Source organism: Dipodomys spectabilis, unplaced genomic scaffold, assembly GCF_019054845.1.
Source record: "Dipodomys spectabilis isolate Male_0828 unplaced genomic scaffold, ASM1905484v1 ptg000783l, whole genome shotgun sequence".
NCBI classification, from domain to species: Eukaryota; Metazoa; Chordata; class Mammalia; order Rodentia; family Heteromyidae; genus Dipodomys; species Dipodomys spectabilis.
In genome coordinates, this window is record NW_024871460.1 from 22673066 (window position 1) to 22686077 (window position 13012).

The following is a 13012-nucleotide window of genomic DNA, read 5'->3' on the forward strand; positions in this document are numbered from 1 at the left end:
GTAAGCCAGGCCCCAAGCCAGAAGAAATCAACAAATGATCAGCAAGTTAGGAGGAAACCCTAGACCCTGAGTGCCAGGAAAGGGATGGCTGCTTAAAGGAGATGCCATTTTCACCTGGTAAGATAAGGCAGGTGTACACTGAGGCTACTTTTCCCAAAGAAGTGGAAGATACTGAATTGCTCATCACACAGAAGCCATTGAGCCCCAGCTGTCTATTCCCAGCTCTCCCCACTTCCTCTTCTGTCTGTCCTGCCAGCTCCTTCAGGACCATACACTATGATGTGAGCTACACCAGAGCCCCACAGATGCTACCAGCAATATGCCTTCCCTTCTGCTGTTTGGGTCACTTTATTCATCCTGTGGAGCTCAGAATAAACCTGAATCCATGTCTATGTCTGCATCTAGCTTTATAGCTAGATTGAGATATAGGTCTAGATACATGCACACACACACACACACACACACACACACACAGAGTATCTCAGGCTCTGGCCTAGGTGTTTAAAAGAGTCAATTCCTTAGGAAAGCATTCTCTGAACACCACCCAGAGCAGGCCAAGTCCTTGTCCCAAGCTCTATAGTACTATATCCTTCCCCCATTGTATATTAAGAACAAGGTAACTAGAGACACAAATTCCATAAGGATATGGTTTCCTTGTTATATCCCCAGCATCTAGAATAGAGCTCGGCACAGTAATAGATGTGCATATTTATTTGTGTGTTGTATTGGATGTACATCTGTTTTTCAAATCAGAAGGTAAGTTCTATATGCACAGAGAGCAAACCTCTTTCCCAGTACTCAGATAGTCCTGGAGCATAAAGTGCATTTTGCAAGTATTTGTGGAGTGCATTGCTGAATGCCGTAGGCTAGAGTCAATATGGTGACACCAGTGAAGTGAGGCCGGATCCCTGGCCTCACAATAGTGCCATAAAGACCGCAAATAGACCACCACAAAGCGTGCTGGGAAGAACATTATCAGGGTGCTAAGGAACTCACAAAAGAGCCATTGCTACCAGCCTAGGGCTGCCAGAACGTGTGCTCACAGAGGAAATATTGGCACTGTCATTCCCCCATCAAAGCCCAAGAATGGAGCTAAGGAAAGAAGCAGAGAGACTTCCAGAGACAAGGATAGATCCAACAAGGGAAAGACCCCCAAAGGCAGATGGAGACATTGAAGTTGACCTCTACTTGTGTCTTTTATTATTTTGAAGGGGATGCTGTAGCTATGGCATCATGTTTGCAAAACCTCATTAGCTATGACATTGTTTCATTCAAAACAATGGCAAAAGAGGGTTGGAAGCAGGTCTGAGCCTGCATTTGCTGACTTCACAATGGCCCCTCCCAATGTCCCTGGGATCCATGTTTATACTGAGTCCAGCCTCAGTTTCATATCTGATTAGGCTGTGGAGAGAGTCTTCTATGTCTCTCATGGCTGGTGCCCTGCCTTGAGGCTGGTTAGCCTGGTAGTTAATGATAGCAGTGAAAAGAATGTCTTCATGACAGGATCAGTGCTCAGCAACATTGCCTCCTGAAAGCTAGCTCTGCTCTTGAAAGGCCCTGCTGTGCCTCTTTGGCTGATTAGAGAGAAGATGCTCTGTGTTTTGTGCCACCTTTACCCTCTGAATGGACCTCAGGCTACTCAGGGAACTGTATCCTTTTAAGTGTTTGTGATATGCCTCTTTGTACTCCGAGCCTATTTGAAAGAAATCCATAGAAGTGGAAATCCTATGTTCAAGAATTGGCATATCTGATTCGTACAGGGGGAAGTAAAAGACACAGTCCTTCGCATCAAAGAACTTAATTTAGTCAAAGATGTAAGATGTATGTACTGGAAATAGAGCATAGTAATAATTAACATTCCTTTGTTTGTATGCCAGCTGTGTCCCTTCTTAAGCAAAAAGGAAAATTACTGGATGAAGATCAGGGAATCACATAACAGACAAGGAGAGTATGAACAACAAAGTTGAAGCAGCACAGCTAGGACCATGAACATAGATAGGCAGAATATGTGGACCTGTCCTCTTGGAATAAATCATTTAGTAACTTGCAACAAGTAATAAGGTGAAGGTGTCATAATTATTGAAAACTAGGAAAATAGAGTGAAGACAATTAAACCATCTAATACTCCCCAAGACAACCACGAATATGTCTCTAGTGTATATTATTCCAGTATCTTTATTTTTTGAGAGTGTGGGTATGCGTGTTTCTTACAAAACTGAGGTTGTATACTTTATGCTGTTTTGCATCTTGCTCTCTTTACTACCCTTTGTACCAAATACATTGAATTGTCATTGGAAGTCCTTTGGAAAATATGAATTTTAAGTCCACTGTGGTGGCTTATTCCTTTCATCCTGGTTGCTCATGAGGCTGAGATTGGGAGAATTCCTATTCCAGACCAGCCTGGACAAAAAGTTCATGAGAATCTATCTCAATGGAAGAAGCTGCACATTATGGTATATGCCTATCATCCCAGCTAGGCAGGAAGCAAAAAAGTATAATCAGATGTGGGCCAGTGGCTCATGCTTATAATCCTAGCTTCTCAGGAGGCTGAGGTCTGAGGATCGCAGTTCAAAGCCATTCTGGCCTGGAAAGTCCATGAGACTCCTGTCTACAATTAACATCCAAAACCCAGAATTGGAGATGGTCTCAAAAGATGTAAAGTACTAGTCTTAAGGGGAAAAAATCTCAGGGACATTACCTGGACTCTGAGTGTAAGCCACAGGACAACAGGACTAGCATAGGCCTGGGAAAAAAGTAAGACCTATCTCAAAATGTAAGAAGGGACTGAAGACAGGCATGGCTAGTGACAGAGAGCTTGCTTAGCAAGCATGAGGCCCTACGTTCAAACAATAAGAATTTCAGTAACCGAATAATTTTATCACACAGATTGAACCCAGGGCCCTGTGCATGCTTGGCAAGTGTACACTATTGAGCCACATCCCAAATCCTCATGATCATTCACCACTCCATGTGGTTGGTTATTTAAATCATTTTTAATTTCTCATTATGACAAACTACACTGTAATAAACATCCCACTACATTTTGTCAGCGTCACTGTCTGAATTTCTGATTAGGAAAAAGGCTTCCACCAACAGCTGCAAATAGAATCATTACCTGTAACTTTAATTCCTAGCATAATCTAGAAGCTGCTACCCAGCCAGAATGGTGTTCCACAAACATAATCATTTGCTAGCATTCCCTCTGTCACTCTACAAGCCACATACCATTTTGTAAATCACTGACTTCTTAGTATCCAAGAATGACTTGGAGACTAGAGTGATCTCAAAGTCTAAGCATAATCAAGCTCTTTGTTTATTCAGTCCCCAGAGATGAAACTTTAAAAAAATGTTTTACTTTTTTGTTGTTATTACAAAGGTGATATACAGAGGAGTTACAGCTACATAAATCAAGTAATGAGTACATTTCCTTCCTTCCTTCTTTCCTTCCTTTATTACTTTCTTTCTTTCCTTCCTTCCTTCCTTCCTTTCTCTTTCTTTCTTTTTTCCTTTCTTTCTTTTTTCCTTCCTTTCTTCCTTCCTTCCTTCCTTTCTTTCCTTTCTTCTTTCTTTCTTTCTTTCTTTCTTCCTTCCTTCCTTCCTTCCTTTCCTTCCTTTCTTTCCTTTCTTCCTTTCCTTCCTTTCTTTCCTTTCTTCTTTCTTTCTTTCTTTCTTTCTTTCTTTCTTTCTTTCTTTCTTCCTTCCTTCCTTCCTTCCTTCCTTCCTTTCTTTCTTTCCTTTCTTTCTTTCTTTCTTTCTTTCTTTCTTTCTTTCTTTCTTCCTTCCTTCCTTCCTTCCTTCCTTCCTTCCTTCCTTCTTTTCTTTCTTCCTTTCTTTCTTCCTTTCTTTCTTTCTTTCTTTCTTTCTTTCTTTCTTTCTTTCTTTCTTTCTTTCTTTCTTTCTTTCTTTCTTTCTTTCTTTCTTTCTTTCTTTCTTTCTTTCTTTCTTTCTTTCTTTCTTTCTTGTCATCCATTACCTCCAGAGATCTTTTGTAGAGCTGAGAGCCGACCAATTGCATTTTGGTGCTGGTCCTTGGGCTTGAACTTGGGGCGTGAGTGCTGACCCTGAGCATTGTTTGCTCAAGGCTAGCTAGCATTCTACTATTTGAGCTACAGATTTCCTTCAGGCTTGTTGTAGTTTATTAGAGATAAGAACCTCACAGATTTTCCTGCCCTGGCAAATCTTGGATCTCAGCCTCCTGAGAAGCTAGGATTACAGATTTGAGCCACTGGCACCAGGCTGCATTCTGCTTTTAACAGACATTTCCACCATGGTCCAGGAGAAGATAGATGCAGATATGTGTTGGGAAGGGGGATGAAATTTACAAGAACATCAGGAACCCCAGAAGGTTCTAGTGTTAAACTTTTTTTTTGTTTTTGGTTGTGGGGCTTGAATTCTGGGCCTGAGCACTTTCCCTCAGCTCTTCAGTTCAAGGCTAGCGCTCTACCACTTGAGCTACAGCACCACTTCCAGTTTTCTGGTGGTTTATTGGAGATAAGCGTTTCATGGACTTTCCTGCCAGGGCTAGCTTTGAACTGTGATCCTCAGATCTCAGCCTCCTGAGTAGCTAGAATTACAGGCGTGAGCCACAGGCACCTGGCTAGTGTTAAATTTTTAAAAAAAATTTTAAATTTTATTTTATTGTACAGATGCTGTACAGAGGAGTTACAGTTACATGAGTAATGAGTACATTTCTTGTCAAACATTGTTACACCTCCTTTGTTTTTCACCTACTATCCCTTCCCTCTCTCACCACCCCCACTTTCCCCCATCCCTAAAATTGTAAAGATCATTTCCAACATAGCGTCTTGTGAGTATCATTATTGCAGTGGGTCATCCTGTGTCCTTGTTTCAGCATTTTGTTATTCCTCTTCCCCTCCCCAAATTAGGTAAATGTATATACAAGATGCAGGGTACCAAAGCAAATAGAGACAACAGGGGATATACCACAGGGGGAAGAACATACAAAAGAAACAAAAGAAAATCACTTAGTACATTAAAAACAACAACAAAGATGAATCTTTTGTGTTCATATCTTGGGGTTCATCATTTAGCATTATCTTATATGGTCATATGTACATAGCTTTTGAGCTATTCTGCTCATCTGATAAGATTATCCTAGATGTATACTAATTATTGCAAATAAGGGAAACTATGGAACCTATATTTCTTTGGGTCTGTCTTACTTCACTTAATATGACTTTCCATTTCCAAGTCTTTCCATTTTTCCATTTCCTAACAAATGGGGCAGTGTCATTCTTTCTGATGGAAGCATAGAATTCCATTGTGTGTGTGCGTGTGTGTGTGTGTGTGTGTGTGTGTGTTTACAATGTATATTGTGTGTGTGTGTGTATATATATATATATATATATATATACACACACATATATAGATATATTCCACATTTTCTTGATCCATTCATCTACTGAGGGGTATCAGGGTTGGTTCTGTATCTTAACTATGGTGAAATGACACATACTTCCAGCTACTGCTGTTTTACAGATATTCACTCATTAATCCTTCTACCAATGCTGCAAGGTGGGTACTGCTATTGACTTTGGAGAGTAAGAGACTGAATCAGATTCACCAGAGTGGGAGACCTGGGGCTTGAACCTAAGAAGACCAGTTCTGTATCTCTACCTCCCTTCCATGATTACTTTGAAGTTGGTATTCCCAAATCAAAATGTTTGGAAGACACTCCAGCTTTACCACAAAAGAACATCAAGCTTACTATCTGAAATATGATCTGCTCTATCATGGACTTCCCATTTCATATCCACACTTGAGCTACTCAGACTCAGGTTTTTCATTATAGTAACAGAAGAACTAAGGGTCAATTTGCAGATGTAATTAATGGTTTTTCAAATGAAATTAAGAATCCTGAATTTTTTAGATGGACCCTAAAATGTGAAAATGAAGGTACACATTAAAACGATGTCACCAAGAAATGGCTGGAGCCTTCAAAAGCCAAAGGAGGCACAAAAGGCCTTCAGAGGAAGGTCAGCACATTTCACACTTCCACTTGGTCAGAGAATGATTTTTGTTGTTTTAATCACTTAGTTTGTAATAATTTGTTTAAGGCGGCCATAGGAAAATAACAGTATTTATTCACTATCTTTGGCTGTAGCACAGTGTTTGGCACATATTAGATGTTTGAAAAGAGTGAATTAGTCAGTAGATTAATGTCTGAGGAGAACAAATGTTTCCTGGTAACTTGGATTGAACACTAGAGGACTGTGCTTGGTAGATTTTCAGATGAGAGTTTTGCAGGAAGAGAATTAGCATTTGTTGAGCGCCTGCAGTGAAGCAGACACCAAAGTAAGTTTTATTCATAAATTACATCACAGCTGGAGGAAGTACAAGTCCTGTAAATTATAATGACAAAAGAAAAGTCTCATTGGAGCTCTGATCCTTACTTGCTTATTAGCTGTTTGAGTTTCAGTGGATTATTTAACTCTAAGCCAAACTTTATTTTGGGGGAAAGTGGGGGTCTTCTTTCCTACTTCCCTGCCCTGTTCTGAAGATCAAAGGACCCATATGACATAACTGAGCAAGTGCCAGACAGAAAACTTCAACAAATGTGCGTTATTTTCAATGAACCACAGTGGTAGAACAAGAGGGAGTATGGAAGTGGGTACATGAGCCCTCACCTGAGAGGTGCTTCTAATAGATCAGAGAGGTGTGGTGTTTGATGTAGAGAGCTCAATAGAGCTTGTTGAGATATAATAGTTATAGTCCCTGCTGTTGAGAGAGACCACTGTGTGTCAAGCCTATATCTCTCTTAGGGGTATGAAATTAACTATTTAAGCAGGGGTCTGAACTGAGCCACTGTCTGTACTAATCTAGGGACTGGTCTGTTATAGGAAAGCCCCTGGGCCACTGTACAGAGTTTTCAGGCTGTGAAAAAAGTCAAGGGACTGAGGAGAAAGCATTCTTCCTTCAGCATCAGTGTGTGTGTAGGAAGGGACCTGAGGCCCCTGGGAGACATCTGAGCAGAAGGTGATGCTTTACACTGGTATGCCAGAATCTACTGCCCTCCGGCCAAAGGCTGCCCAGTGTAGGAGGGATGCCTCTGGTCACAACTGTTTGGGTGGCATTGACTGCTGGCAGAAAAATGATGTAGAAAGGGTAGACCAGAAGCTAATCTCCTACCCCAGAGACAGGCAGGAGGAAGCCTCTTGGAGGCCCCTGTGATAATGCAACAAATGGGCTTCACAGGAGAACCTGTATTTGGACACTAGCCACATACTGGGAACAAATGGCCCAGTGGTGTCAAATGGAGCTGTGGTGACCAATAGAGAAGATTAGAGACTTACAACAGACAGTCAAGTACAATGAGACCTGCCTCCCTCTCTCTTCACATCCCCAAGACCAAAGCAGAGCATGCTGGGAAGTGGGAGGGCTTGGTAGAACCAGAAGAAGCAAGGCCACCCTAGCAGTCATCTCAACCTTGGATGCACATTGACCCACCCGGGGAAGTTTTTAAAAGATTTGGATGTGCCTAGATGTTATTTGACCGGTCTGCGGCAGAACCTAGGCGTTTAGATTCTTTCTGCATAACCCAGAAGAGAACCACAGCTCTATAGCCAAAGTAATTGCCTGTGCTTGGTGAGAGGTGCAGGGTCACCAGATAATATCCCTGGTTGTCACTGTATTTGATTTTGGTACCCTGCATCTTGTATATACATTTGCGGAAGAGAAGGGGAGTAACAAAATGCTGAAACAAGGATACAGGATGACCCTTGCAACAACAATACTTGTAAGACACTATGTTGAAATCAACTTTACAACTTCTGGGGGTGGGAGAGAAGTAAGGGAGGTGGGGGAGGGAAGGGATAGTAGGAGAAAAACAAAGGAGAGGTAACAATGCTCAACAAGAAATGTACTCACGGGCTGGGAAGGTGGCTCAGTGGTAGAGTGTTTGCCTTGCATGCATGAGGCCCTGGGTTTGATTCCTCAGTACCACATAAGCAGAAAAAGCCGGAAGTGGCGCCGCTGTAGCTCAAGTGGTAGAGCGCTAGCCTTGAGCTGAAGAGCTGAGAGACAGCGCCCAGGCCAGAGTTCAGGCCCCACAACTGGCAAAAAAAAAAAAAAAAGAAATGTACTCATTACCTTACTCATGTAACTGTAACCCCTCTGTACAGCGTCTTTACAGTAAAATCAAAATTAAAAAAAAAAAACACTTAGGGTTAGAGTAGTACTCCCTGGACATGATGTTGAGAATGCACTACACAGTTTGCACGTGGGGATGGGAGGGAAAAACTAGGTGACAGTGAGGGACGGGGTGACATTGTCCAAAAAGAAATGTACTCATTACCTGACTTACATAAGTGTAACCTGGGCTGGGATGTAGCTCCGTGGCAAAGCGCTTGTCTAGCAAGTGCAACGTCCTGGGTTCAATCCACAGTACCAAAAAAGAAAAGACAAAAAAAATACAGTTAAAAAAAATCCCAAACATAAGTGTAACCTCTCTGCACATCACCTTTATGATCACAATTTTTAAAAATTGGAAAAAAGTGGAAACAAAACCACATAGGGCCAAAAATTATTTGCATATCTCCAATTTTAAATTTGCTAGGGTTTTGCTGTTTTTACCTGGTGATCCTAGGTAGACAGAACAAATATTTGAAGATTGAGATTTGCAAATGAAGAGGTCAGAGTCTTAAAGACCAAAAGTAACTGTTTTATAATATCATGGCCTTGGACAATGTCTCATCAAAGTTGCTATGACCAGTGAGGAATGGGAAGATTTGGCACAAAAACAATGAGGGGCAAGTGTAGGCAGAAACAAGTATATCCCGTATTAGTGCCTCTAATAAATTGAGAACCCCATTAAGCAAGTTACAGCATGGTGGCCAGTGACCTTTCCCAAAATGAACAAACGGAGCCTAGATAATTTGTGGTTTTGTGGAAGTTCAATAGAACTGGAAGGGCCCAGGGCCAGGATATAAACCCAGGTCAAGTTGATGTCAAGAGAGAAAGAAAAAAAAGTCATTTCTACTGGGCCATCATGAATTTTAGACTTCCAGAAGTTTTCTTGATGTGAGTAGTAAGCTGCTACCCTACAATCAGATGCCCTGTCCAAATAACCACTTTTCTGAAACCTAGGCCTGGGGAAAGATCCAGGATCCCTGGATTTAGCAAATACACATTAAAGTATGAGATGAATCATGCTCAGAATGAACAACTACTTGTTCATCTAAACTTCAGAATTTTCTGGCCATTCTTTACTTAATCTGACAATCCCAGAGGGGCGGGATTTAAAATATTGGAAGAGATGACATTATTACCAGGGAAGAGGTGGCCAGGAACAGGGGGTGACGTATCTCAGACCCTTCAGATGACAACCATTTCTGGCCTTGCTGCCCACATAGTCCAAGCCGGACACTGCTATCTCCTTGTCCTCTCAGCTGCTGAGCAAATAGCAGTGGCAGCTTAAGTGTTTATTTTGTGGCAGTGTTTACTGTTTCATCATGCCTACTGCTTGTATTTCTGTATTTTAATTAAATGTCGTCTTATTGTGTCTGTACTGGTTGTGCTTGTACCCCAAGGCTGTTTCCGTAAAGGGTACAATTTGGTAAATTGAATAGAGAAAAATAAACAAAACCACCTGTTGTGAGATGGTGTGCTGCCAAGCCTGGAGCTCTCTCGTCACTCTTGGCCTCCCTGAGAATGCACACGGCCAGGGCTCCAGGAGACTGCGGAACAATGAGGACTAGGCAGTAGTACCTACACTCCATATGAAAGAGCTCTCCAAGGCCAGCACCTCATCTTGGGTGGCTCAATCCTGTAATCCTAGCTACTCAAGAGGCTGAGATCTGAGGATGGTTATTCGAAGCCAGCCCAGCCAGAAAAACTTATGAGATTCTTTTTTCTAATTAACCACCAAAAAGCCAAAAGTGGAGCTGTGGCTCAGGTGGTAGAGTACTAGCCTTGAGTGGAAAAAGCTAAGTGCGTAGGCCCTGAGTTCAAGCCCCAGGCATGCATGTGCGTGCATACACAGGCACACACACACACACACACACACACACACACACACACACACACAGATTAGCTCTTTTTTAAAAAAAAAAGTTATTTTATTTTGTTGTAAAGGTGCTCTACTGGAGGGGTTACAGTTACATAAGTAAGGTAATGAGTACAAATGAGTTCAACATTTCTTGTTGAACACTGACACAATAGCTCTTCATCTGGGAGCTCCAAACTACAAGGCTTTGGCTTTGGGGACCAAGAACATTTGTCATGACAGGTTAGGGTGTGGTATGACAGAAGGCAGGCAGCAAAGGGTGGTCCATCCCCAAAGTACCTCAAGATCACACAAGTGAAAGGACCAAACATTAATAAGTAATGCCAGCTCTCATTCGTTCATTCCCACCACCAGCTAAAGAGAAAGAGAAATGTGTCCTTCCCTCTCCTCTCATCCTCTGGCCCAGATGGTGATTCTGTGTTTGGCAGCTCATCCCCTGAGATTTTGAGATATTGGCTAAGGCAAACCAGGACAATACAAAAATACAAGAGCGAAGGGATGGGGAGGAAAATGGTGGATTATGTGGGCTGAACTTTGGGGAGCATAAGATTCATAATCTTAGGCTGGGAGAGAAAGGGCTCTTTACTTTTAAATATATTTTAGGGTGGGATTCACCTAACAGAAATGTAGCTTTTCTAGGGTGAGTAGTTCTGTGGCAGGTAAAAAATTCACGTGTGCCTTCAACCACCTCTGGCTAACCCCCACACCTTTCCGTTGCTCTAAAGTAAAACCCTGAGAAAGGGTATTTGCAGATGTGTGCATGTGGCTTACGAATTGGATCCATAAATGTTCTTCAGAGGATATAAGGGAAGGTTGGGATATATTCTTTATATCTTCTGGGCTTCAGTAGGGCTTTGGCTTACAAAACTGAATAAGATTAGCCCTGGGGCTTATTTGCTTCTGTGCATAGAGATTCCATGGTTACCCCAGACTCATGGTGCAGAGACTTAGAGCAGTTATTGACTGGTCAGATGTTAGGAGGGAGGAGAGTACATACTGTGATGTGTCTGGCAAGATCATCTTCTAAACAAAGCCTTGGCATCTTCCACAAGATGGCCCTGCTGGCAGGCTTGGAGCTCAGCACCGAAAGCTGGTAGCAGCCCTAAGGCTAGCTGAACTGTTCCCTGCTCTGCAAGTGCTCTCTCACGTTTCTTCCTTTTTCCTCTCAGCTCCAATCCCAGCCTTGAGCCCTAGATGACTAAGATCTTTTGTTTTGTCAATGCTCAAATTACAACATCCAAGGATCCAGCATGTGTATATGTGAGTGTACAGATTGAACATCCATAATCAAAGAAAATCCCAAATCCAAAATATTTCAAAACCCAAAACTTTTTGAATTCTGACATGATGCCATCACTGAAAAATTCCACACCTGACCTGAAATGATGGATTACAGTCAAAATGCAGATAGATAGAGTAAAAATAATGAGTAAAGTGATTTTCAGGCTATGTGTATACGGTGTATCTGGAACATAGATACATAGCTTGGGCCTCATCCCCAAGATAATTCATGATATATATTTATATTTCATTATATATAATGTATTCATCATATATTTGTGTGTGATATTATATATAATAAGGCATATTCTACCTGTGTATGTGTCTACATATATATATAAGTACTTATGTATACATCCATACATTTGGGGGAGTTCCTCAAGTTCCTTATTTTCTTTCGAAAATTGAAACATATGCTTTCTGTATCTTAATTATTTACTGAGAAATACCTTGTGGAAATCCTTCTCTGTCCCATTTATGACTCTAATCCATTATTTGTGTAGGCTACATAATAATCAATAATGAGGCTCTGTCATAATTTATCAGATGTTTTCTCTATTGATATGCATTTCCTCTCTTTTAAGTTCCATCCCTGCCAATAATGACACAATAAATATTCTTAGGCATGTATCTTGCATATGGATGCTCTCATTTCCAACCAATAGATACCAGGGTTAAAAAGCATATGCAATTTAAAATGTATGCTTCCAGATTGCTTTCAAAAAGTCTGACATATTTTCAGCGCAGAAGATGGAGAATATTCTTTGCATACACTCTCATAGCAACTGTTACTATCCTTCTTGTTTTAACTTTTTTCTATTATGACAACAATACAACCCCTCTCATTGGAAACTTACCTTGTAGTTTGCCATTGAATTGTAAAATGGAGCATGTTTCCAACTCTTTGCTAGGCATTTGAATTTGCTTCTCTGTGAATTACTCTATTCATATTCATTGCTGATTTTTCTCCTAGATTTAGTTTTCCTTGACAATTTCTAGGAGGAATTCTATACATCTACTGAACTCTCTCCGTCCTCCCGATCTATCTCATGGCCATTATCCTTTATGAAACATTTTTATTTAAATACACGAAATATATCTTTTCTTTCCAGAGGGTCTAAATGTCCTGTAATGATAAGAAGGTTTTTCTAAAGGACTTCCTACCTAGATTTTCTTCTAAGCTATTTGTTGTTCTGTTATATAAATGTTAGAAGTCTTTAGTATGTTTGGAATTTCATGTTGTATATGGCCTTAAATGGGAGTTGATGTGTTCTTCTAGAGAGTAAAATATTAAGTATCATTTGCTAAATGGTCCATTCTTTTCCTGTTGATTTTAACTTTATGCATAAAATGCTTGAAACGCTAACATCTTTATATTGGGGTCAATTTTTTTCATCGCTGTATTTATCAGTCAGTCTAATTCCTGATGATGACTTTGCAAAGGCTTTTTGGAGTTTTAATGTTAAGATCAGCCTTCCTTTTTGCTCAATTATAGTTCTCTTCTCTGTCTCTCTGTCTCTGTCTCTCTGTGATATTTATTTCTCCTTGTAAGTTTCAAGCACATTTTTATTCATTAAAAAGAAAAGATTTCAAGACAAAATAAATCTGTGATATTCGACATCAAGAGAGCAGTCCTCCATGATGGGAACAGAAATTGGGAGGAGGCACAAGAAGAATTCTATAAACTGGTTTCTCCAAGAGGATGTT